The sequence below is a fragment of the Podarcis raffonei genome, chromosome 10 (genome assembly GCF_027172205.1).
Source record: "Podarcis raffonei isolate rPodRaf1 chromosome 10, rPodRaf1.pri, whole genome shotgun sequence".
In the NCBI taxonomy this organism is placed as follows: domain Eukaryota; kingdom Metazoa; phylum Chordata; class Lepidosauria; order Squamata; family Lacertidae; genus Podarcis; species Podarcis raffonei.
Window position 1 is genome coordinate 55476597 of NC_070611.1, and position 27448 is coordinate 55504044.

The 27448-nt window shown below is 44.2% G+C and overlaps 1 protein-coding gene and 1 pseudogene across 2 annotated transcripts in view; both read left to right on the forward strand.

The window, feature by feature from the left end:
• The window catches only part of PTN (pleiotrophin), a 91657-nt gene that overhangs the window by 11828 nt on the left and 52381 nt on the right, over nt 1-27448 (forward strand). The gene's annotated exons all lie outside the window — the stretch shown is intronic.
• Nucleotides 8103-8217, forward strand: LOC128422946 (uncharacterized; annotated as a pseudogene).

A 27448-nucleotide genomic window follows, 5' to 3' on the forward strand; every position in this document is an offset into this window, starting at 1 on the left:
CCTAGTAGGTAAAAGCCAGCAATCTGTAAGGAATCCATCAACTGCCTACAATTTTCTTGGCTTGGAGTCACCTTCATCTATAGTGTTTGTCGGCTTATAAAAACAAAAAACACCAACATAGGGTCATGTTCAAAGTGCTTTTCAGGCTTCTGTAAATTTCAACTGCCTTTTAATTACTTTTTAGTTGTCACAGTGCATTGTTCAATGCTGTGTTAAACAACCATACCCTTGATGTCATAACATAAAGCTTGATCAGGGTATCAGTGTGCTTATATGGGTTTCCCGGTGAGGAACAAATATGCCTACTTCTGGGCTTGGATATCAAGCTGTTGATGTGCCCAAGTCACTCATTCTAAAGTGTCCTTTCACAGTTTGCACCCGTGAGATTTGCAATTGGTACCATGAACACCACAACCTGATTCCGTTAGCTTTCTGCTGTCAGGAGAGAGAGATTTTTTTTTTTTAAGCCAACCTGCTTCTCCATCCTCTTGCTAGGAATCCTTGCTGTTACTGAAGGAAGGCCTCTGAGATGCCTTGATTGTCTCCCAGTGGCCTGGGTCACCTGACTCACTTGTTTGTTTGGATTGCTCTGTTCCCGGAGGTCACAATGGTGTTTTTGTTTTGTGTGAGAGGCTCCGGCACTTCCACTAACAGATCGCCTGGGTGCAGCTGAGCCTACAGTGAGAACCAAGGCAAGGGTAGAAAAAGGAAATAAAAATCTGATCAGTGGTTTCCCTCCCGGACCAAATCAGAGTACATTTCAGTCAATGGTCATGGGTTTTCTTCATGAAATTTTCCTCCAACTGCATCAGTGTTTCTGTTAGATGTAGCACCATTTCTTTCCAGACAAAATACAAGGTTGTTGAATTCTGCTTTACACACACCAGAGGTGTCAGCTTGCGATGGATATTGCGGGTGCCTGGCGTCGCATGGGTGACATCACACGTGCAACACACGACACACACACACGTGACATCATGTGTGCATTGTCGCATCTTCGGGAAGAGGCCGAGTGCGGAGCTGAACGCAGCTTGGCTACAATGGCCGGTGACTCCTCCTTTCATGACAGGAGGAAGAGGAGCTGGCCACTGAAGCAACACCACGCTCATCTCAAGAAGACCCTTATGGGGTCTTCGGCCACGGGATCACATTCATCCAGTGCTATACCAGCTGTACAGGATCAGGTTTAAGGTGTTGGTTTAAACCTTTAAAGCCCTATCCGGCTTAGGACCCTCATACCTACAGGACCGTCTCTCCTGGTACACCTGCCACGGAGGACCTTACGGTCTGCAAATAATAACACCTTGGAGATCCCGGGCCTCAGAGAGATTAGGCTCACCTTGACCAGGGCCAGGGCCTTTGCAACCTTGACCCCAGCCTGGTGGAACACTTGGCCACAAGAGATCAGGGCCCTGCAGGATTTGACATCTTTCCGCAGAGCCTGCAAGATGGAGTTGTTCCGCTAGGCCTTTGATCGGGGCTCAGCCTGACTCCCCTTTTCTTTTTGTATAAGAACTAATATGAAAGAGATCTCCCAGCATTCTCACAGGCCCATACAAGATCAGCGTAAACAGTTGGGCCGGTGAGCACTTACTGTTCCCAACCCTAACCCTGTGAAAAGCCATCTAATTAGACTTTAATTTGATTTTGACCTGTTTTTAGGAGATAATTTAATTATTGTTTGATTTTATACCAATGTTATATATCTGATGTTAGCTGCCCTGAGCCCGGGGAGGGCGGGATATAAATAAAAGTTGTTGTTGTTGTTGTTGTTGTTCTTCTTCTTCTTCTTCTTCTTCTTCTTCTTCTTCTTCTTCTTCTTCTTCTTATCATCATCATCATCATCATCATCATCATCATCATCTCCACACTTGCCCTCCTCCAGCCCCTCAACATTGTGGGGGAACCTCCCAAAAGATATTGGGTGGGTCCAAACCACTCTAACCCCATGTGTTGGCACATACCCACAGAAAAGAAAAATAGGTGTGTGTGTGGAATTTCCCTCACCAGAGTTTAACATGTAAGCCAGCGGTGCTGTTGGACTACAGCTCCCAAGCAACACTAACTGTTGGCCATGCTGGCTAGGGCTGATGGGAATTGGAGTCCTGGGGGGGGCACCATATTGACCTCCACTGGTCTAAGCATACTTACTTTTCTATGGAAACAAATCCTTAATCCAAACCAGCAGCTCCCAGGCATAGTATGTAAGACTACGTGTGTATGTAGAGTGTATGTACTTTGTAGTGAGTTTCCTCCCTTCCCCTTTTAAAAATATCCTAGTCCAGTGTACCAGGGGTGTGGTAGGGGCTGCTTGTTGGACCAACATCTTAGTTAAAGGTAACGGGCCAGTCGTGTCCGACTCTAGGGTTGTGCGCCCATCTCACTTAAGAGGCCAGGGGCCAGCGCTGTCCGGAGACATTTCCGGGTCACGTGGCCAGCGTGACGAAGCTGCTCTGGCAAGCCAGCACCAGCGCAGCACACGGAAACACCGTTTACCTTCCCGCTATAAAGCGGTACCTATTTATCTACTTGCACTTAGGGGTGCTTTCGAACTGCTAGGTGGGCAGGAGCTGGGACCGAAAGACGGGAGCTCACCCCGCCACGGGGATTCGAACCGCTGACCATATGATCGGCAAGTCCTAGGCACTGAGGTTTTACCCACAGCGCCACCCGCGTCCCAACATCTTAGTTAGTGGTTTACAAATGATTCCAAATAAATAATGTGGGGAATCTGAGGTCACACTAATAACAATAATTTTATTATTTATATGCTGCCCATCTGACTGGGTTGCCCTGGCCACTCTGGGTGGCTTCCAACAGAATATTAAAACACAAAAACCTCAAACATTAAAAACCTCCTTGTACAGGGCTGCCTTCAGATGTCTTCTAAAAGTCAGATAGATGTTTATTTCCTTGACATCTGACTGGAGGGCGTTCCATAGCGCAGGTGTGACTACAGAGAAGGCCCTCTGCCTGGTTCCCTGTAACCTCACTTCTCACAGTGAAGGAACCACCTGAAGGTCCTCGGAGCTGGAACTTTGTGTCTGGGCTGAATGATAAGGACGGAGATGCTCCTTCAGATAGACAGGGCTGAAGCCGTTTGGGACTTTAAACACTCAGAAACATACTGGGAGCCAATGGAGATCTCTTAGAGGAAGTCCAAGCTGCAGTTACATCCTATGCCAGCCCTCTCCTGTTCTCAGGATAGGCAGAGCTGGTATGAAAAAGAGCCACCCCATAGATCTGTAAGAGCACAGATGTTCCAGGTGAGCATCCAGATGACTTTGCACAGGAACAAGCTATATTGTTGTGGCTAAATATAATGCTGGGACATGGCCTAAATCCCATTAATTTTAGTGGAGGAGATTTAAGCACATACTTAATTCTCCCATTGAAATAGATGAGCCTTAACAGTGCTTAACTTTGGTTGGAGTATGCCCTATCATTATAATTAAATTACAGGGATACACTGTCTACCACACTTAGCAGAAAGGACAATTTAAGATAATAGCTCAGTCATATTTCAAAGCTCATTCCACCCTTTTCTGCCTTGCCTCTGGAATGTGTATGTCAAAGAGATCCAGATATTCTAATATGTGGCATATTAGAATTATGGTTGTCGTGGTGGTAGCCAGAAGTCACTGTAGAGCTGTAGCAATTGAGCAGCAGAGATGCATTTTAAAGAAAGTTGCCAGTTCATTGGGATGACTTTCTCCATTTATTCCCAAATCCTCTTGGCCGTGATCTGCAACTATTTTACCTGAGGATCACTTTGAGGAAAGCCAACGTTTCTTTGACAGAGTTTGGATTTCCTGAGCACTTTTGTGGTTATTCGTCTGAAGAGGTTTGAGGCAGCTGTTTGCCGGAAACTCCACCGACTTTTGAGAGTTGGGCTGGTCCCATGATGCTTCCATTGAGTTGGTTAATTACTGTAACTCAGGGTAGTTCTTTCCATCCATGGAAGCAGAAAATAACCCTGCTGTGGGTATTTACAGAAAGAACATTACAAGCAGCATTAGGCAATACTTGTCAGCCTCAAGGGCAGTACTGGTAATTTAGGATCCCGAAATATGTGACTATATATAGGCCATTTCAGTTGACTTGGTTGACTTCAGTTGACTTTCAGTTGACTTGGTTGACTTCAGTTGAATTTCAGTTGACTTTAGTTGATTTGGCCTGCCACTTCAGGGGGTGAGTGCAAGCACCAAGTTTCTTTTTTTAAGGGGAGGAGCTTCCACAGGACATCTGCAGTTGCCCCCCCCTGGTGGTTCTACCCCAGGGGTAAGTAAGCTCAGGCATAGAGGCTGTCCTCCCTATCTGCCTCTCAGCCATCTCCCTCACCAGTCCTGCTCTGCAACTTCCTTGACTACCTTTTCCTGGCTGGAATGTGGCCTTGAGTCACGACCCTGCCTCCTGCTTGCCTGGATGTGTGGGCATGTGAGCCAAACCCTCTGGATTTTGCATGGCTGGTATTTGATTAGTGTACAAAGATAAGAGTCATATCCATTGCCCCACCCACATTTATATGTAAGCCTACCCACTTTTGCCTCTGGCCACACTCACCATGGCCATGTGGCCTCCAGAATGTTGCCCATGAGAAAATGCCGCCTTTGGTCGGGAAAACTCTACCAGCATCTTGCTGTTGTTGCCAGCTGCTGCTGCTGCTGCTACTCTGCTTCCTCATTCCTACCACCTGCTTGCCCAGCGGAGCCAGTGAGGAAGCACACAATGACAGCTACTCTTCCTCTTCCTCGCCACTGCTATACTTTTCGATCTCATTCCCTCTGGACCAGAGGGAGGTGCATATGAACACGCAGGTTGCAATGGTGAAGAGCAAGAGAAGGTCCAGGGGACTCTTGTCAGTAGACCCTTGTTGGGGTACCGATCCTAGGCAAGGACCTGTTCATGCTGACCCTTGACCTCAGCCCATGAAGGTGGTTGGTCCCCATGTGCACCATCTTTAATCATTTCAATCAACTGCATAGCTTTCCATTGCCTGCACACTGCTGTGGTGAGATGTTCATGTGGTTGAAATTAGTCCTGGCCATGCGACAAGTGCAACATGCAGTACATCTGGATGTCTGGCCAAATGATCAATTACTGCCTTCTCTGGCCAGATTAGCTTATTGTGATCGGTGGCGGAGTTAATCATTTTTTTCTTCCCTACACAAGCTGGCCCGACAACAGACAAATCACTTGGCTGTCCAGCAAGTTGTAGTTATGCATTATTTACAGAGCTTTGAAAATTCTCTAGGTGCTGTGCGAAAATCAGCAAACAACACTGGCTCTGTCTGCAGGCTTGAAATGTAGTACATGCTGCACATTAGGGGGAAAAAAGAATCAAGGCAAAAAGGAAAACCATCAAATCCAGGCAGTGGCTCTTAACAGTTGTAATGTGCATTGACTGCTACTGAATGGCCAGCATTGTTCATTCTTACCTACCATTCTTCCCCCATTCTTAGCAACCTTTCTGTGATAAGAATGGGTTACGGTACTTCTGATTTATTTATTACATTTGTATTCCACCTCTTCCCCCATCAAGGAATCTCATCCACACATTGGCCAGATCCATCCACACATTGGCCAGATCCAGACCGGCTTAGCTTCATCAAGCTGGTGCTGTAGAACAAAATCCTTGACACACTAAATACAAAAAAACCCGCAACTAGGTCTAAAGAAACTAAATACGGTATATTTATTTAACATATATATGCAAGAGTACAGTATCTGGCTGATGGCCAATAGGATATGCAATAATAACTGGATAATCTTGTATGGTTTTACATTTCTATGCATTTGCAGTGTGTTATAACACTCCTTGTGCAGAAGGAGAAGCTGTCCAAATATTTCACTGAGAAAGACTCTTGAGAGTCAAAATATGTTGGGCAAGGCATTTGGAATGCAGTTTCTGCTATCAATTTTTAGTTGTGTTTTATATTGTTTCTAAACTTAAGTTTTGTGGTTTTTCTTACGTGCCTGTGAAGTGCCTCAAGACTTACTGGTACGTGAAAGGTGATTCATAAATGAAACACAATAATAACAATCAATAATAATAATAAACTGACAGGACCCTCTCCAAGGGAATCTCAGCCTTGATCCTTCAAACATTCAATGTGTTGAAGTCCAGCTGGTGGGTTGGGGATAATCCGAATAAATCCATAGCTCTCCACAATCAGTGTCTCAGAAGCCCCTTCGCTATTCCTGGGTTCCGAATTCCTGAAGAGGGCTTGTGTTCAAAACCCAGGTTTGCTAAGTTAGCACACTTGAAAAATGAAGGAGTGATTCTCATGGCGGTGCGAAAAAGGGAAATTTGCCCATTTTGATTGACTAGGTCAGTGATGGCCAAACTTGGCTCTCTAGCTGTTTTGGGACTACAACTCCCATCATTTTTTAATATTTAATGCTGTATTGTTTTTAACACTCGATTGGAAGGCGCCCAGAGTGGCTGGTGAAAATCAGCCAGATTGGGGGGGGGGGAATAAGTAATACATTGTTGTTGTTGTTGTTGTTGTTGTTGTTGTTACTATTATTACTATTATTATCATTATCATCCCTAGCTAACAGGACCAGTGGTCAGAGATGATGGGAGCTGTAGTCCCAAAACAGCTGGAGAGCCAAGTTTGGCCGTCACTGGACAAGGTGATTCCATAAAGCCAATTTACAATAATGCAAGTCATCTTGTCAAATCCTATGAAATCTTGACTGCTGTTGTATCATAGCAGCTGCTTCATGGCTTGCATACCTGCCTAACCCTGAAGGGGTTTCTTCCTTGTGCTCTGCAGAAAAAGCTGCAGCAAAGCAATGATTTAGTTTCTGGACAATCTCTTTATCCCCTTTGATTGCCCCTCCATAGCTTCCCAGTCTGTCGGCCCACCATCTCTCCCACAAGGCATCTTATTTCTGGTGTACTTAAAGAAATCCTTATGACTTGTCGGCCTGCATTTGCCTCCTCGTTCTTCAAATTTGCTACTAGGCTTCTCTTAAATCTCCAATTTACATTTTGCCTGCCAACGTTGCTCCTTTCCATCAGCATCACTTGGACTGGATATCCAATTTCTTTTTAGAAGGGGACCTTTTCTTTTTTTTACTTTCTTTCTTTGACTGCATAAGTTCTAATTTTCAATACCATCTCTGCTTGCTAGGAGGCAAGTGCTGGTTTCATAACTGAATTAGGATACCCTTCATTGCACATTTCTGAGCCTTTATCGCATCATCTTTCCACCCTCCATTGTTCACTAATGTGTTAAGTAATTATTATAAAATCATGGAGCCCAACATGCAGCACTGTGAAGTCTTAGAACAGGAACCTGTGGCCTTCTAGATGATACTGAACCAATTCCCAGCATTTGGCCATGTTGACTGGGGTTGTGTGAGTTAGAGTCCAAACGCATCTGGAAAGCACCAAGCCAGGGATGGAGGAAGAAATTCAGATCATTTAAAGGTGAACTTACTTAGTTGGTACTTCTTGAAAAGAGCACGTGCTCTTTCAAAATTCACACCTCGCTGAATTTTGCAATGCATTTCTGCAGCGAAGTAATGTTTGCAAAAATGCATTAACCAGGGTAAAATGTGCATAAAAATCTATATATTGGTGAAGAGGGCATACAGAATTGTGTATATTAGGAGAAATTAACCCTAGAATGTTGATGAATTTTCATGAGGACTTTGTTCAAGAAACACTACCTGACATGGAAATGTGGAAATGAAATTTAAGAATGGAAAAATGAGATACCAAAATTGACAGATTTGTCCTTTTCTACACCAAGTTGGGAAGATTGTCCTAATTTCATTATTGATCTTCTATCATATCCAGTTATCTTAAAATGTAAGATTCTTTCTCCCTGAATCTAGAAAAGTGATGGAGAATCTTTGGTCCTCCAGATGTTATTGGGCTACAGCTCCCCTCATCCCTCACTATTGTCCACATTGGTTGAGGCTGATGGGAAGTTCATAATAAAAGGACCCACAAGTCCAGTATGACAAAAGCTAATTTCACAAACAAGTGTGCCTTCACTGCATAGTCTTACAAGGCAAAACTGAGAAAACATTTAGCTTTTTAAGATGGGCAGTTACTGAAGAAGCGTTCAAGAGTGCTAAGTGCTGTGCTCGCTTCAGCAGCACATATACACATATACTAAAATTGGAACGATACAGAGAAAATTAGCATTGCCCCTGTGCAAGGATGGCACACAAATTTGTGAAGCGTTTCAGAGAGAGAGAGAGAGAGAGAGAGAGAGAGAGAGAGAGAAGTGCTCAGGTGATATTATAATTAAATCAAGCTAGTGCATCTCATTTATTTTATATTTACTTCTAAAAATATGTATGTACCGTAAATTCACAAAGCATTTCACGACGACCTCATTTAAAACAGGTACAATAGAAACCATATACAAAAGTGGTTAAGATCATAAACAGATAACTGTTGTGGAGAGATGTATTCTTACTTGCTTGTGTAAGCCTGATGGAATAGAAAAGTTTTCAGCAGTTGTTTAAACAGTTGCAACAGAACATGCCTGCTGAATATCTGTTGGCAGAATACTTCAAAGGAATGGTTTGGTGACACGAAAGGCTCAGTTCCTTGTTGTTGTCAAATGAGCCTCACCAACTCAGAAAATGACCAATGATACTCCAGCAGGTTATTTCAGTGATGGAGCTGGAAGGGCAGTTCTTGTACCCTTTCATCCCAGTCTAAGACCTTTTGTGCAAGCACTTTTTCTGAATAGTTCAATCCCTCTGTTTTACCAATACGTCACAAGCCATGACATTATAGGTGTTACTCCTACAATACTGATGAATGCTCTGGCACTGCGTGGCCAAGTATGCCAGGCCTATGTGTTTATCAAGGATTGTCCCCGCTTGACAGCTTAATTTCCAGGAGGGTTGCATTACTTGATGAAATGTGTTCTATGGGTGTTGTGTGCATTTTCAACTTCATGCTAAATTCCTGATGTGGCCCTCAATAGAGACCTGATTCCAAGCCCCAATCATCCCTCCAGTCTAGGAGTTGCAATGTTAGGTTATCCCAATGGAGGTTTGGCAGTTATAAGAAAAACTTTAAATGTTTTTGTAAAAATAAAAATCACATTATGATGACAGACAGCACTAATCCAGTGTCCATTCACAGCATTCTACCTACAAGCTGCTTAAGTTAGTCTGTTGAGTACAGGGGAAAAAAATCTGTCTGCTAAGTCCATTCCAATCCAATTATCTTGCTTATAAAGAAACACAAAAAGAGAATACTTAAGGAAGAACTTGTGGAGAAGAAACTGGACCATGAACAGTTTCCGTTGTAGATTTTCAAAGATTTAAATTTCCACTTGGATCTTTAATAGTTTTGAGTCCTGTCTTTGTACCTGCACTTTCTTAAGTGCTGCTGGGCGGGTGGGTGACTGAATATTTGAAACAAAACACAGTCATTGTTTGAAATGAGCACTTCTCTAAATTTTGTAATAGTTCTCCAGCCAAGTAATATGATACAAAACTGCATCATATTAGGGAAAATTACATGCAAAAAAAATGTGTCTATTAGGATAAATTTGCAATGAAATGATGATGAATGTTCAGAAAAACTTTAAAAAATAATAATCACAAACTGGAACTGAACTCAAGATTGGAAAAATGAGAGAACCCGCAATGGTCAGATTCATCCATTCTCATTTGCTATTGTAACAACTCTTGGGAGATCTAGATCTGCTATAAGTCATGGTTTTTGTTGCCCCCCATGTCCTGCTAATCAGCATGCTTAGTGTGTAAAGGGGATGGACGGAGGGCTCCCTTGCACCAGTGCACATATCTGCTTTTACAACGAAAGGGAACATTCACTTGAGAGTGAATGCAATGGTATTTTAGGAAACATCATGAAATACAGATGTGCAAAGCCCTGTAAAAACCCCAGAAGCTCACCAGATATAGTTGCTCCTCTTCACGGTGGCTATTTTACCAACAATCCCTGTAGAATCATGGCACTAATATTGCTCTGGTGAGTGTTTTGGTGGTACGGGAGATAGCCCTGTAGCTGGCACTGAGAAGTACCTTTTTTTAAACCTGGAAGTCCCTGTTACAGTGATGCCACATCATCCCATAGTGGTGTTTTATGGAGATTGTGTGGGCTAGCAGGGGATGTCAGAACTCTGTTCAGACATGGTGAACCCAGTATCTGGAATCTAGTCCTTGCTCATCCAAATTGAAAAAAGAATCCCCTAGCACTTTAATAATAATAATAATAATAATAATAATAATAATAATAATAATGCTATAATACCTTCCTTCCTTCCTTCCTTCCTTTCCCAGCCACTCTGGGCAGCTTCCAACAAAAGATTAAAAACACCATACATTAAAACATCAGTCATTAAAAACTTCCCAAAACAGAGCTGCCTTCAGATGTTTTCTAAAAGTCAGGTAGTTGTTTTTTCTTCATTTCTTATGAATGAGGCGGCAAAGAGGATGGGTGGGATTTCAGCCCTGCCTTGGGTATACACAGTTACTCTGAGTTACATGTAACTATTACAGGCTAGAATTCTAACAGCACAACCTGCGGAATACCAGTGGACAACAAAAAAGGCTTAAAGACGTTCTCAAGGCAAATCTTTAAAAATGTAGTTTAAGCACGGATAGCTGGGAAACATTGGCCTACAAGTGGTTCAACTGGAGAACAGCCTTTAACAAAGGTGTCGTGGACTTTGAAGAAGCCAAACTCAGGGCGAAAAGGAGAAATGAGCTAAGAGGAAGACACGTTTGGCAAAACCTCACTGTGATCAACTCCCGCCCGGAAACCTATGTCCCCACTGTGGAAGGATGTGTGGATCCAGAATTGGCTTCCACAGTCACTTACAGACTCAAAGTTAAGACCATGTTCATGGAAGACAATTTTACTCGGCTACAAGTCATTGCCAAAGAAGAAGAATGGACAGCACCAGTAAACTAGACATCTAAATTTAAAAGTTTGGAGAAATAATTATTTCCAGTAATGTCCAATTTATTGTACTTTTAAAAATTTATTTCTGGTTATTTATTATCTATGAAAAAGCCAAATTTGTGTTTATGCAATCCCAGTGACAGGAAGAGTTATAGCAGGGACTTCTGTGTCCACATTCTTCCCCATTCGTTGGAATGGTGGAGTAAATTTCCACTTGGAATTTTCTCTCCATCAAAATGAGGAATTATTTCCTTCCCCCTTCTGTATGCTTACCTGACTTACTCAAGATGGCAAAGGGGTGTTTGTGAGAATCCTTTCTTTCATTCTGCAAATCACCTCATCAGCAGTTCATGCAATGCAGCCTTCCCAGGTGCCTGTGCTGCACTGAAAGCCCAGGGGATGCCGTCATGAGAGAACTCTCATGGGGATTTTTCAGATCAGATCAGAAAGCATGGGCAGCTGGTGAGGCTGCAAAGTTTGGGGCAAGTATTTACTGAGAAGAAAAAATGTGCTACCTTGCACTGATAAGCTGAGAACACTTGCATCCACAGAAATTTGGAGGAAATTCTAAAGCCATGGGAAATAACGAACTGTTTTGCAGGGGTGGATAACGTTTGAAAAATTTGAGATTTTGGCATGACATGAATTTGAGCATAAAAAATGCTTAATTGGGTTTATGACATACTCATGCAAACAGCCCCTCCCTGCAAACTTTTCTGGGGGAAGTTGCCTCACCTTCTTGGTTTGTTGTTGAATGAAGCCCTTGATTTATAAAGAGGACTGCATTCTTACCAGTATGTCCTTTTATTTCCTTTCTCAGATCACATAACTTCCTGCATGAAGTCATCTTTTTCTCTCCCGTGTTCTCTTCCCCCCTTTCCCCTCCCTCCATCTCTTTCTCCCCCTTCCCCTCTCTTACGATTTGCTTTTCCAGTCGTACTTCTCTCTGGGTCTCTCACTCAGTGATGAATGAGTTTCATTCATCTTTCTCTCTGTTTTTGTTTTTTTTTTTTGGTGTGAAAAGCTTTAGACTTCACTTGCTCCCATTTTTCCCCACTCGCTATTCATTGCCATGGTGACGGAGAAAGAAGGGGGTGGCAGAGTGGGTGGCAATGGGGTTGGAGGTCAAGAGTGGCCACTTTCTGAATTAAAGCTTTGAATTCCATTAGAGGTGGCACAATGTAACCTAGAGTAACTCTCCAAGAAATTGGCTGTCAAAAGAATCAAAGCAAAAAAAGGGGGGGAGAGAGAGATGGAGGGAGGAGACGAAGGGGGAAGAGATCAGGGAGAGAGAACGTTAAGCCCTTGCCGTCTCTGTCAGGATTACATTTGGCGACTTAATAGAGCCGTGATTCATTTGTGTAGCCATGTGCCATGTTTCGGCGGCCCAACTCTTCAAGTCTGCTCCCGAGTGATGGAGAGTCCTTGCTTGACAATGCTAACAGATCTCATTTCTTCAAGTGGAGATTAGGGATGGTGGTGTGTGTGTGTGTGTGTGTGTGTGTGTGTGTGTGAGATTTGGCTTGCACCCCATTCACAGTAGCCACATTCGCACCATCCATTTAAAGCAGTATGAAACCGCTTTAAACACTAGTGACTTTCTCCAAAGAATTCTGGGATGTTTACTTTGTTAAGGGTGCTGAGAGTTGCTGGAGATCCCTGTTCCCCTCCCAGAGCTACAGGCCAAATGTGCCCTCCCAATACCTCTATATCTATCCTTTAAGACTCTTCATAAATCACACCCTCTCTCCAGGTCATGCCCCTCACTAACCTTGCTTCTCCTTTTCCCCAACCAGAATGTGTCTTGAACTGAAACAATCCCTTTTGCTAGTTTGAATGGGGAGGTGTGTGGTTGTGGTTGTGATGTATAAAGCTTTGACATGGCTGCAATGCAGGACATTCGCAGGGAAACCAAAATGCTTGTTTACAAAGCTATTGTACTATGTATGCTTGTGAAACATGGACCACTTATAAATGCCATCTCCAACTCCTTGAAAGATTCCATCAACGGTGTCTCTGAAAAATTTTACACATCACCTGGGAAGAAAGGTGAACTAATGCCAGTGTAATGGAAGAAGCAAAGATAACCAGTGTTAAAGCAATGACTCTTCAACATCAACTTCGTTAGACTGGTCATGTTGTGCAGATGCCTAATTATTGTCTTCCAAAGCAACTACTCTATTCTGAACTTAAAAATGGTAAGCACAATGCTGGTGGTCAACAAAAGAGGTTCAAAGACCCTCTGTAGGCAAATCTTAAAAAAAAATGTTGTATAAAGACCAGCAAATGGGAAACACTGGCCTGCAAGCACTCCAATTGGAGAACAGCCTTTACCAAAGGTGTCATGGGTTTTGAAGATGCTTGAACTCGGGAAGAAAGGAAGAAACGCGCTAAGAGGAAGGCACGCTTGGCAAACCTTCACCATGATCAACTCCAACCCAGAATCCTATGTCCTCACTGTGGAAAGACATGTGGATCCAGAAGTGGCCTCCACAGTCACTTACCGGCTCACTTTTAAAACCGTGTTTATGGAAGACAATCTTACTCGGCTACGAGTGATCACCAAAGAAGAAGAAGATGTAGAAAACTTTGACATGGCTGCAATGCAGCCAAATGTACCCTTGCCCCACCCCCTTTAATCCTTAGCCTTACCTACTACTGCCAAGCAACCCACAGAAAGTACTCCATATGGGAATGCAGCTCTCAGACAAAGGTTCCCCGCCTCTCTCCTAGTGGATACTTGCCGTGTTGTTTGAGAAATATAGGAAATGGTGTGACAAGCTATACCAGGCTAGCAAATGCAGCACCCTCTAGACACTGGTTGATCCCCATCTCCAGTCAGCTCCAGCCAACATGGCCAGTGATGTGAGCAGCAGTTCAGAAACATTTGGGGGACACCACTTGCCTATGCTAAAAAACACCAGTCCTCACTTAGTTATAAACTTGCTGGGTAGGGAACTCACCCACTGTCTCTCAGCCTCAACTCCTCCCTGAACAGTAATATGCAGGACAAGCACTCTGGCCTGCTTTACTGGCTTGTGGCAAAGATTATTGGGGTAAACTAAGCACTTTGAGTGCTTATGAAAAGTGCTTCCTCTGCTATGTGTAGGATCCAAGCAGGAAGGAAAGTCTCTAAAGTTGAAAACGGAAAGATAAGCACTTAGGTGATTCAATTTGTGCTCAAGAAAGGTTATGATAGTCAAGAGGGACAATTACTACAATGGGTACAGGTTTAAGCGTAGCTCTCCCTCCCCCTGGGTGGTGCGCTGGTTAAAAGTACATGAGCATTTCCCCCAGTGAGGACACACAGTAAAAATACATACCTTGGCATTCTTCTGTCACAAGAAAGAAATATGTGTGATGAATGATGCTAGTCAGGAAAGAGCACATTATTATTAACTAACTAACTAACTAAATTTACTAGTCACTTTTTTGCCATGGCAACGAAATGTGACTTACAATATTTTAAGGAAACAAACAAACAAACAAACAAACACATACATACATTAAACCCAGCACTTAACAAAATCGCCCTCACCAAAAGCCCCTATATAGTTAAAAGCGAAATGAATATTTACACCTGGCGCCAAAAGATATGTAAAGATGGCCCCAGGTGTGCCTCCCCAGGGCGGTGAGGAGCCACCACTGAAAATGCCTGTTCTCATGTTGCCACCTTTCAGATCTCCCGTGGTGGGGGAGAAAGGTATAAATATAGTTATCTGCTTTATAAGGACTCAAACTAATGGTCTACACCAATTGGAGGTGGCGCTGTGGTCTAAACCACTGAGCCTCTTGGGCTTGCCAATTGGAAGGTCAGCGGTTTGAATCCCTGTGACGGGGTGAGTTCCCATTGCTCTGTCCTAGTTCCTGCCAACCTAGCAGTTCGAAAGCATGCCAGTGCAAGTAGATAAATAGGTACCACTGCGGTGGGAAGGTAAATGGCATTTCTGTGCACCCTGGTTTCCATCACGGTGTTCCGTTGTGCCAGAAGCAGTTTAGTCATGCTGGCCACATAACCCGGAAAGCTGTCTGTGGACAAACGCCGGCTCCCTCGGCCTGAAGCAAGATGAGTACCGCACCCCATAGTTGCCCTTGACTAGACTTAACCAGGGGTTCTTTACCTTTACCTTACCTTCCAGGATCTTAAAGGGGGAATCTTTGAAGTGGAAGGAAAAGGAAAGTATCTCCTGCTCAAAACAAAGGCTCTGCAAATGAGAACCAGTTAATTTGTTTGAAATCCTGGCTGCAGTATAAGAACCAAATGCTGCATTTCCCGTTACTTGTCGTTTCAGTTTATAGAGATTTGCTTTATTTCCTTCAGAATGGTTGTGTGGTTCATATGCAAATTGAACGGATTAGTTGACTAATCAATTGAAATGCACACGAGTCATCAGCTGAAGCCCTTTACACATGTTTGGAATGTGTTGACAGAGTGCGCAAAGGTGGACACGGGGTGTCCCGTCATCTCCCCCTGACCTCCAAGCCTTGATCAGCTCTGTGTACACAGAGCCTGCTTGTCCGCAGCTTTTATGCCTGCCAGCTTTGTGAACTCAGAGCTGATCAACATGTGGAGGTCAGGGACAGGGATTCAACATCCCCAAAAGGCTTTGAGGGCTTATGCTTTCTTCAGGGAGCTGACAGTCCGAGTTATGACTGTTTTGCAAAAAATATGTATATACACAAGTTATGTACTTACTCGGCAGTGGATGGTAATGTTGATCCTTTCCCCTTTTTTGCTTGGTGGCTAGAAGACTGGGCATCTTCTGGTAGGGAGCCGATGCCTTCTGATGGAATTGAAAGTGAGCTGCAGAGAGCAGGGTGCAGCACACTGCAGGGAGGCCATGTATTGTAATGTGCACAGAACGCTGATTTATTGTGGCACCATTCAAGCGTGGGGCTATTACTGCAGGGGGACGGTTGTTTGTTGAATGCGTTTGGTGGCTGGGAAGCTCCCAGGAGGCCTTGCTGCCTCACCAAGGGAAAAGTTCGTGCCCTTTCCCTTCTTCTAGGCAGATGCCTCCGTGCATCTGTAAGAAAATGTAGAATATATGGAAGCTAATGGCAACAGAATGTGTGTTGAGCTCAGTGTGCAGTGCAGAAAGCTCTTATATGCTGCCCTGACAGGGTCCAACTGTGTGAGGCCACAGCTCTTGAGGCTATTCTTACAGGAAAAGTCTTATCTCTGTTTACAGGGAAGGATGCCTTCCGACATTCCTCTGATGAAAATAGGGGTGTCCCATTCCATAATGATAAATTAATTATTTACTCCACACACCTTATTGGGTTGCCCCAGCCACTCTGGGCAGATTCATATATATCACATAATAAAATATTAACCATTAGAAAAAACATCCCCATACAGGATTGCCTTCAGACAGCTCAGAAGTCAGATAACTCCATACCCCCCAACATTTCTCCAGTGAAAATAGGGACATCCTAGACATTCCAGGATCAAATCAGAAACTGGGACGGCTTCTCTAAATCAGGGTAAAAGGTAAAGGTACCCCTGCCCGTACGGGCCAGTCGTGACCGACTCTAAGGTTGCGCACTCATCGTCTCAAGAGGCCGGGAGCCGGCGCCATCTGAAGACACTTCCGGGTCACGTGGCCAGCGTGACGAAGCTGCATCTGGTGAGCCAGCACCAGCGCTGCACACGGAAACGCCGTTTACCTTCCCGATATAAAGCGGTACCTATTTATCTACTTGCACTTTGACGTTCTTTCAAACTGCTAGGTTGGCAGGAGCAGGGACCGAACAACGGGAGCTCACCCCGCCGCGGGGATTCGAACCGCCGACCTTACGATCAGCAAGTCCTAGGCACTGAGGTTTTACCCACAGCGCCACCCGCATCCCTCCTAAATCAGGGACATCCCTGGAAAACAGGGACACTTGGAGGGTCTGAGGATGCTGGATAGAGAAGTCTTGGAAGCAAACTTTTCTTCCGCATAGGGAACAGGGCATTTCTGCTTCCAGGGCTGCAGCTCAGTAGCAGAGTATTTGCTTGTACATGCAGCAGGTCCTGTGTTCAATCCATGGCCTCTCTAGTTTGGGAGGGAGTCCTGCCTGAACCCCTGAACAGCTGCCACTGGTCAGTGTAGACGGTGCTGAGCAAGATGGACCAAGGGTGTGACTCAGCATAAAACAGGTTCTTATGGCCTCCTTAAACCCCACTCCCCACAAATCTAGGGGTGGACTTTTGTAATATGTCGCCTGAAAATGGATCTTCTCAAGGGAACTCATCAATTTTGGATCTTCTGAATTTTGTGTCCCCTTGGGTCAGTGCCCTATGCAGGGGAACTGCCCACACCGCCCTAAATCCAGCACTGCTCAAATCTGTTCCTGATGGTAGGAGACCATCTAGAATGGGATGGCGTGTGGGGCTGGGGCTGGCAAAGATCTCCCCCTTGTCAATCCATTCCTGTCCATTCCTGCTAGGGCAACCCAGGAACCAACCACCAGATCCTGGATCCAGTCCTGAAATACTTTGGGGTGGGGTTAATGTTTAATTAGTTCTCTCACTCTCTATATAAAGTTAATGAAACATAGTGTTTTATTATGTTTTCATATATGCTGGAAGCTGCCCAGAGTGGCTGGGGCAACCCACTGGATGGAAGGGATACAAATATTATGATTATGATTATTACACATCCAAGGATGGGTGGGAGAAGGAGAAGTTGTGTCTTCTTCACCCCCGCCAGTCAAGAGTGTATGGGGTGCTCCTTTGGAAGCTCTGTAGGGAACTGGCTTGTGAAGGATAACAATCCCTGCAGGATTGATACCTCTGTGAAACAGATGTTGTATGGAGGCATGGATCCTGCAGGGTGCTGCTTCAGGAACAGGGCATCAGACAGGAAAGACAGACAGTGTCAGGCTCCTACAGTCTCTTGGGAGTGATCCATGGCTGTCTCAGCCCAACTTGACCAAGTCCGGAATCCCTCTGAATAGGCCCAATTTAGCTTGGGCCTCAGCTGAATCTGGTGTGCAGCCCCACCAATAGGCAATGCCACACTTTAGACTGGTTGTAAGTAAGAAGACAGGTCGGTGCAGTGGCGTAACATGGGGATTACAGGTGCAGTTGCCCGGAGTGCAAAATTGATAGGTGGCACAACATTTCAATGCCCGGTGCTGCCCCAATACAGCTGTGCGCCTCCGTCGCTGGACTCTGTGGGAAACATCTTCTCCATGTGAACCAGGAAATGACCTCTCCAAACAGCGAAAGAACTCTTCCTTTCTTATCTCTGCGGCTGCAGTCTCCTGGGTGATGTAGACACTTAGGCAGTCGAATGCACATGCGTACTCTGTCCATTTTCCTGCCTCCCACCCCGCCCTCTGGGCAGCCCCGGGCACTGCCAACCCACAGTATGCCACTGGGTCATTGAGAGATGGTTGAGACCAGACTGAGCTTGGTGGAGCACTGCCCCATCTGCCCTAACAGACCACCCTCTGCTCCTCTGACATCACATTTCCTCAACATGATCAGGAGAGGGTACCTGGCTCTTCCAACACCTCCCCTATATTCTTCTGCATATTTGAGGTTTTTAGATCTGCTTTTATTTTTCCTGAGTTATTTCTGGAACAGTAAATAGGGGAGGTATAAGCCTTGAGCCTTGTGAAGTAGTTAGCTTAATCATCAGAGCTTGTTTTGGCAGAAAGCTGCTTACAAGCCCAGCTTGCAAAGGGAAGAGGAATCCATAAATAGTTGGGGGAGGAAAAGGGATAGGACAGCCCGCGTAACAGAGCTGGAAGCAGGTGGCAGAAATCCCACATCTTTGACGCAGAATGGGCGCAGTTAACTTCTCCAGTGGCCTTTAGACCAACGTAAATGTTTAGCTGCAAGAAGATGAAGCTAAATTAAACCCTTGGCCTTTACTCGGTCCCTTCCCCTTTCCATTGCCAAAGACTTGTTCTCCTCCTCCTTGAAACTTCATTAAGGAAATGCCTGATTCTCAAAGGAGAGCTGAATAAAGCATTATTATTAATCATCCTTATTAGGACCATTTATTTGATTTCTTACCTGCCCTTCCCAGGGTGGGTTACAACTTTAAAACAATGCAAATTTAAAAAACAGTTTAAACAATTTACAATCAATAACAGCATGCATCTATGATATGCAAATCTCAGTTTTGGTCTCTCGTAGCCTCTCATTTTTCCAATCTTAGGTTCAGTTTTTCACATGTTCACATCAGTTTTCTTTCTTTTTTTAAAAAAAAAGCCCTCATGAAAATCAATTAAAATTTGTGTGTCATCCCCCCCCCTTGCAAACACATTTTTGCAAAGCAATTTTCCCTAGTATAATGCATTTTCACGAATATATGCACTTAAATGCACACTTTGTGCATTTTGGGTACACATTACTTGACTGGAGAATTGCATTGCAACATTCAGAGCAGTGTGAATGTTGGTTTGTGTCTGGTTTGGGAAAGCATGAATTAGGCTTGTCTTTAAATGCAAACTGAAGCACATTTCTCCTCCATCCCTGTATCTCGAAGGTCAAAGAGCATCTGGGAGATGGTAGGGAGAAGGGCAACATTGTGCTGGTGAGCTCTTCCCAACACTGTGGTCCTGATGAAAGTAGCTCCTTCACCAAAGCTGCTGTTACCTGCCCCAGGAGTGAAGCTTCCAACAGCACTACACAGTTAATAGAAAGATAATTTTTATCAGGGTTGTTGTGTGTGTTTGTGTGTGTGTGCAGAGTTAAACCTCCTTCCTCCCACACTGTAGTCCAAATCTAGATCAGCACCCAACCATGGCTGTTACTATGGCCCCATCTGCACTATTCCCCTCCCAGAGTGGTTTAAACTATCAATCCCTCTTCCCAGAGAACTCTGGGAATTGTAGCTCTGTGAGAGGAATAGGGATTTCCTGATAAGACGCAGCACCCTTAGCAAACTACACTCCCCAGGGTTCTTTGGGGGAAGCCATGACTGTTTAAAGTGCCTTTGATGCATAGTGAGGATGGGGTCTCAGAAGAAAAAAGGGAGACACGTTCACTGCAGTCGCACCAGTTTGACATCACATTTAATTTGGCCCTTTGGCTCTCATTTCATTGGGCTGGATTTCAACAACTGGTCTGAAGTTCAAATCTCTGCATTGGTTGTTCACATCCTGGGGCCTTTGGCAAGCAGATGGAGCAAGAGGTCCACTGGTTCCTTTTGATGATTAGGTGTTGTCAGCCTGGATCTACAGCCAGCCTTTCAATTCCCGTGGGACGTAGCCCTGATCTCCTTCCATTGCTTGGATTTGCAGATCAGAGATTCACGATAACCAGCTCTGCTGCTCTGGGACTCAGGAGGAAACCTTCAGACTAACTGCTTGGCTGAAGTTTTAATTTGCTCATCATCTTTGGCTGATGTGATTAGCAGCCAGGGCTAATTACCTGCAGAAACGCTCCCCTCGCTCTTCTCCTAACACACACTCCAGAGAAGCAGCTTTGTGCCTCTTGTGGAGGAGAAGCATATTTAAATGACAGGGCTGGATGATGGCTGAGTTCACATAAAGAGTTCCCCTGCTTACACACCGCTTTGGATTCTTTGATTGCTTCTTTGATTGCAGAAATGAACATTTGAAGGGTGCTTTCCATTTGCCAGGCCTGAATTCCATACTTCAGAGATGATTTTGTCATTTGGATCCAAACAGTGATTTGTTAAGAGGTTCTTCCCCAGCTCCCCCACCAAAATGCATACAGGATTTCATTTCCTGCTGCAACTTCTACCTGTGGCCATAGCTCAGTGGAGGAGCATCTGCTTTGCATGCAGAAGATCTCGGGTTCAATCCCCAGCTTCTCCAGGAAGGGTTTGGGAATCCTGGAGAGCTCCTGCCAGTTAGTGTAGACAATAATGAACTAGATCAAGCATGGGAGGCCCTTATTCGCCTCCCAGAGCTACAGTTTCCAGAGCTGTTTTCAGTATGAATCCCTCTTCACAGGCAATTGTAACTCTCAGAAGTGAATAAGAGTCCTCTAACAACTCTAGAACCTAGCAGTTCGAAAGCACGTCAGAGTGCAAGTAGATAAATAGGTACCTCTCCGGCAGGAAGGTAAATGGCGTTTCCATGCACTGCTCTGCTTTCACCAGAAGCGGCTTAGTCATGCTGGCCACATGACCCAGAAAAATTGTCTGTGGAGCGGACAAACGTCGGCTCCCTCTGCCAGTAAAGCAAGATGAGTGCTGCAACCCCAGAGTCATTCACGACTGGACTTAACTGTCAGGGGTCCTTTACCTTTTTAAACAACTCTCAACACCCTGAACAGTTTCTGGGATTCTTTTGGGAAAGCTCTGACTATTTAAAGTGGCATCCTTGCACTTTAAAGGTATCGTGGGAATGGGGACTAATTCTAGTTTTGTCCCCATCCTGTTCCCTGCCGAGTTCTGCAAGGACAACACTCAGGAAGACTAAGGAAGAGGAAGCAGAGAGTCAGGGGCACACACTGATCTGGATGTGAGTAAGAAGGCTGGTGGGCTTGGGGATCAAGACTGAGTTTGGTGGGCCAGTGCCCCATTTGCCCTAAGGGACCAACCTCCATCCTCTGCCCCTCCTTTCTCTGCCCACAAATAAAGAGACAACTTTTAAGAGCACACAGCCCCAGAGAACAAACCTCGTTTGTTCATGTCCCTTCTGTAACAGCTTTCTCAGGGAGAGGACAGATAAGGCAAGATGTGGCCACAACATCTCTTATCTTCCACTCTGGCTTTTCTCTCAATTTTCTGTGGCTGCCTCCTAATGCAGTATGCCTCTTCCACACCACGCACATGCAGTGGGAAATGCTCTGTGGTAGATTTATTCAGCACAAGAGTAAGTCAGGTATTTGGCAGGCCTTCCTTTGATAGCTGCTGCTCTTGATTATTTCTGCCCAGTTTTCCTTTGGGCATCCTTTTTTTTTAATGTACATTCAATGTACTTTTGGAATTTTTTTTAAATAGTCATCTTCAAATATCTTAAGGGCTGTCACATGGAAGAGGGAACATGCTTGTTTTCTCCTGCTCTGGAGGGTAGGACTTGAACCAATGGCTTCAAGATACAAGAAAGGAGATTCTGACTAAACATCAGGAAGAACCTTGGAACAGTAAGAGCTGTTTGACAGGGGAATGGTCTCCCTGGGGAGGTTGTGGACTCTCCTTCATTGGAGGTTTTTCAGCAGAGGTTTGATGGCCATCTGTCACGGATGCTTTAGCTGAGATTCCTGCATTGCAGCGGGTTGGGCTAGATGAACCTTGGGGTCCCTTGGGGTCCCTTCTAACTCTAAGGTTATATGATTCTATGATCCATCTTATCTAATACAGTGGTACCTCTGGTTGCGAATGGGATCTGTTCCGGAGCCCTGTTCGCAACATGAGCAGAAAGCAACCCACTTCTGTACATCTGTGCATGCATGGGTCATGATTTGCTGCTTCTGCGCATGCGCGTGACATCATTTTGAGCGTCTGCACATGCGTGAGTGGCGAAATCCGGAAGTAACCCGGTACTTCCAGGTCACCGCGGGACGCAACTTTTAAAGATTTAACCTGAAGCAAACGTAACAAGAGGTATGACTAGATTTCATACATCATGCCAAACTCGTTGCCCCCTTTCCCCCTTTTTACATGTGAGACAAGAAACATGTGCCTGTTTCTTGCTTTTGTGGGGATCCCTCGTGACATGATGCTGTGTCCAAGGACAAGTTAAAACAGAGGTTATAATTAACTACATTTTCCCTCTCCACCCCTTTCTTTTTCACAAGTCTTGAGTCACTTTTTACAGATACAGTTGTAAGAACTCAAAATAGGAGATACAGACTAGAAGTTTGTATCTAGTAGATTGAAGAACTTTCTAATTCATTCCAATGCAGCCTTCCTCAGCTGGTTCCCCTACAGATATTTTGGACCACAACTCCTTTCATCCTTGAACATTGGTCATGCTGGTTGAGACTGATGGCCAAAACACCTGAAGAGAACTAGGTTGAGGGAGGCTGGTCTGGAAGATTCCTGTTCATAGAAACTAGCAGATAACTTCCTTGGTAAATTCACTCAGGTAATAGCTGCATGAGCAGTGATGCCTTATTTGAGTATATCTACTCATGAATAAGTTCCTTTATGAAAAGAGTGGGCTGACCAACCTTCACGATTTAGCACGATCAACATATGCACCTTTGTGAATTGTATTTTCATGTGACAACAAGTTGATAGCATATATGGGTATAAATCTGACAATTGATATTTTTATCATTTTATGATCATTTTATGATCCCTCTGCCCCTCTGTGTATTTTGTACAGAGATTATACATTTGAGTTAGTAAAACTGGTAACTTTATGCTGCTTAGGGTGGGGATGTCCTGTTTGTTTGCTTTCATACATTCCAAGTCTTTGATTTGGGACTTCCTATCCTCTTGTCACTGTTGCCTTGAGGATTCTGTGACCACAAGAGAACAGGGTCATGTGAATCCTGTGCGTCTGAACTTCCTATGAAGTCTTGCCTCACCACACCAAGCATGATCATTTTGGAGTTGTTCTCTAACATCATTAAGGAATTAGCACAATCCTATTTGTGTTAACACAAAAGTCAGCCTCACTGTGTCCACTGGGAATTTATCCCAAGTAGAATATGCATAGGACTGCATATGCATGTCAACTTAGAAGTAAGTTTCATTGAATTCAGTGGGTCAACTTCTAGGAAAGGGTATATTTCTTGATACACACACACACACACACACACACACACACACACTTATATACCTTTGTGTTTTCCAACAGTTTCTCAAGGTAGTAGAGAATGCTAAAATATAGAACATCATTTAAAAAAAACCCAATACTAAACAATGATTAAAATGTGTGGCTAGTAAAAAAAAAAAAAGCTGCAAACTGCTCCATATTTCATTAGGTGCAGATAGATAGATAGATAGATAGATAGATAGATAGATAGACAGAGTCATGTAGGGATTAGAATGTCAGACTAGGACCTGGGAGACCAGGGTCCAAATCTCCACTCAGTCATGAATCCCACCGGGTGATCTTGGACATTTCATAGTCCCTCAGCCTAATCTACCTCACAGGTAGAGGAAAGGGAGAACCTTGTACTCCACCTTAAGCTCCTTGGAGAACATAGTGGAATATTACTGTAATAAATAAAGTAGTGGTGCAAGTTAGTTGCACTTTGAAAATGTGAAACAGCAATAATTCTGTTGAAAAATAAGCCATTTGACAATTTTTGCCACAATTTTGACTTCCAGCTGTTGCTCTCTTTTCCCCTCCCCCGTTTTTGGGTTCTGTAGGTTTATTTTATTGCAGCTGATCCTGACTTGAAAACAGTTTCAATCAAAAATGAAACCACTGAGAAAGGAGGAAAGAAAAGGAGTTCAGAAAAAGAACAAAGATGGCCCTTTTTAATAACATGAGGATGACACCGTTGCACCACGGTGCATGTTATGATGGCAGAATTTAATTAAATCAACATACAAGTGAAAACTAATCATAACACCATTTATTTTTAGACAGAGGCAATCACCCACTGAGAGTCATAGAACATCTTGATGTGAGAGGAGAGGCAGACTAGATAATGTAGTGTTTGGCACACAACTTTCCATATAGGTGAAAGAAGCTTTAGCAAGGGAATAAAAAATAAGGCATGGGCTGGAATGTAGCTATTCTCACAGTGACACATGTGGGTGGGTGAATGCAGCAGAGCACTCAGAAAAGCACACGCTGAACTAGAATCCTAACCTAAACTATACGAATTAAAGCTGCATTTTGTAACTGGAAGTTGTGGAGCAGTGCTCTTCCATCTTGGAGTCCCATCAGATGTTATTGGACTGCAACTTCCATCATCTCCCAGCAAGCTTAGCCAAGTGGTTGGGGATGATGGGAGTTGTAGTCTGACAACATCTGGATACTCAAGAACACTGCTGGAGACAGAGAGAGAGAGAGAGAGAGAGAGAAGTTTTGAACACCGAAAATGAAGAATGCAGCAATAAAGAAGAAACTTACAGAAAAAGAAGATTTGAAATTTGAAGCTGCGTCCAAATTCATTCATGAAGGCTATCCTTGGGAAAATAACTTTTTACCTGAGAAAGCTATTGTGAAGATACTCAGTGCTCACGATTGCTGGAACTCCTGGGTAGAGGGGTGATTATAATTGTAATACTTTTTGGTACACGAGAACCCAGTGGTAAGCATATACTTTCATGCCACTCTCATACAGTGCAGAAGAGAAGGGAGCATAGCTGCCAAGTGTCCCTTATTTGAAGGGACAGTCCCTTATTCCAGCACCATGTCCCGCTGCTTATTGATGGATTTCCCTTAAATGTCCCTTAAATGATGTCCCTTAAATTTGAAAGGAAGCAGCTCCTCTCTCTCCCTCCCTCCCTGTCGGCCAGGGAGGAGGGAGGCTCCAACTGTGTTACTTGGCTGTGTTGCTCACCCAATAAGAAGTCTAAGAACAACTGGGGGGTGGAGCTTGCATGCCTTGTGTGTGGCTAGTTAATGCAAGCTGAGGGGGGTTTTGAATGCTGGACGCCATTTTGTTGCACATGCTGCTGCAAACTTTGCAGTGCAAAGCCAGGCCGGGGAGCCATCTTAAGTTGAGGCTGCATAGGCCTTGTGGTGCATGTGATTCAGATTCTATTCAGTTGAACCTCTGGTTACAAAGTTGGTTGGACAATGTTCTTGAAGCTACCAGCATGAGTTTGACCAGACTGCAGGAGGACAGGAAGACTGGAGTGCCTGGAACAGGTGAGGCTGCAGGTCCCTTATTTTGGCTGCTGGTCCCTTATTTTCAAGGCTGCTGGTCCCTTATTTTCAAATCTGTAAATTGACAGCTATGGAAGGGAGCATCATGCTAGTCCCATCGTAAATGGTCCATTTGGTATCTACTCAGCTGGAAACCCTCTCTCTCCTAATAAACCAGTGCTCTCACCCATTCACTCGATCTGCACACCAGATGAAAAGGACTTGATATCAATTTAAGCCTTGCTGCTGAGAGAGGGTAATGAAACAATGTCAGAGAGGAAGGAGAGGGATTGAACGAGTCTGGTCTTTCAGTGAAGATAACAATAGGTTAATGCAAAAAGAGAAGAGCTCCTTGTTTTAATTAAGACTCTCTCCCAGTCCCCAAGGACTTCTGCATGATGGCTGCATTACCAGATGTCCTGATTCCTTGGCTGCCATCCCATTCTGCACAATATCAAGCCATGATGTTTGAAATGCCCTATTGTCTCTCTCTCTCTTTTTGCGAGATCAGCAATAGCAGAATTAGCACAAAACTCAGCCTGTGTCCCCCGATAGTGGCTTGGTTGCAGGAAGTAACCGGAAAGGCAGAAGGTTTAAGATTTGGTTTCACTGTAGCAGGGAGGATAAAGATGTAGGGAGAAGCAATGTGTGTAGCCAGAACCCTGTGTGCTACTCACACAGAAACTCTGTGGATTAGTAGATTTCCCCTTGCTCCATAGGTTCCCTCTGCCCCAGAACTCTGTATGCTATCCATTTTAATTTGGGGAATTTCTGCAATTAATGTTGGAGTGGACACTTTATCCACCAATTGCCATACTTCTCCCTACAGTTTACTAATACAGTGGTACCTCGAGTTACATACGCTTCAGGTTACATACGCTTCAGATTACAGACTCCGCTAACCCAGAAATAGTATCTTGGGTTAAGAACTTTGCTTCAGGATGAGAACAGAAATTGCGTGGCAGTGGCGCAGCGGCAGCGGGAGGCCCCATTAGCTAAAGTGGTGCTTCAGGTTAAGAACAGTTTCAGCTTAAGAACGGACCTCCGGAACGAATTAAGTTCTTAAGCCGAGGTACCACTGTAAACACCAGCACAGAGCATACCCATGCTGAGAATGACATCCCAAAGAGGCATCTTGATGTGCACACAATTGCACATGTGTTAGCAAAGTCCCTTAAATAATGCAGACAGAGTCCAGAGAGAAAACAAATCCTGATAACACTCGAGTAAGCAAACTGAACAAAAACAGTATATAATTTGAGGAGAAACAAGCAGAGAGAATTTGCGTCTCTTCGTTCAGGCCTTGCACATGGAAGGAAGACCTCCTTCAGAACTGCAAAAGTCAGTCAGAGCATGTGCTCCCTCAGGGAAGATCATGCCACTCTGCTTGGTTGCCAAGCAACACCCCCCACTCTTGCTTAGTTGCCTTGAACACTAACAGAATTAACCCTTGAATTTCAAACCTGTGTTGCACTTCCCACAGTAGACACATCCATGATCTATGCTCACTTGTACATGGATTCAGTTGCTGCATCAAAAGGATAATAATAATAATAATAATAATAATAATAATAATAATAATAATAATAATAATTTATTTATACCCCGCCCATCTGCCTGGGTTTGCCCAGCCACTCTGGGCGGCTTCCAACAAAATATTAAAATACAGTAGTCCTTCAGATATTAAAAGCTTCCCTAAACAGGGCTGCCTTCAGATGTGATTGTGTGCTCACATCCTGACAGGTATTATGTGTGTTTGAATTAGGACATCCACAACGACGTGATATTTTTGGTTGACTTAATAAAGGTATTGCAAACAGGAATGAGATGAACTGG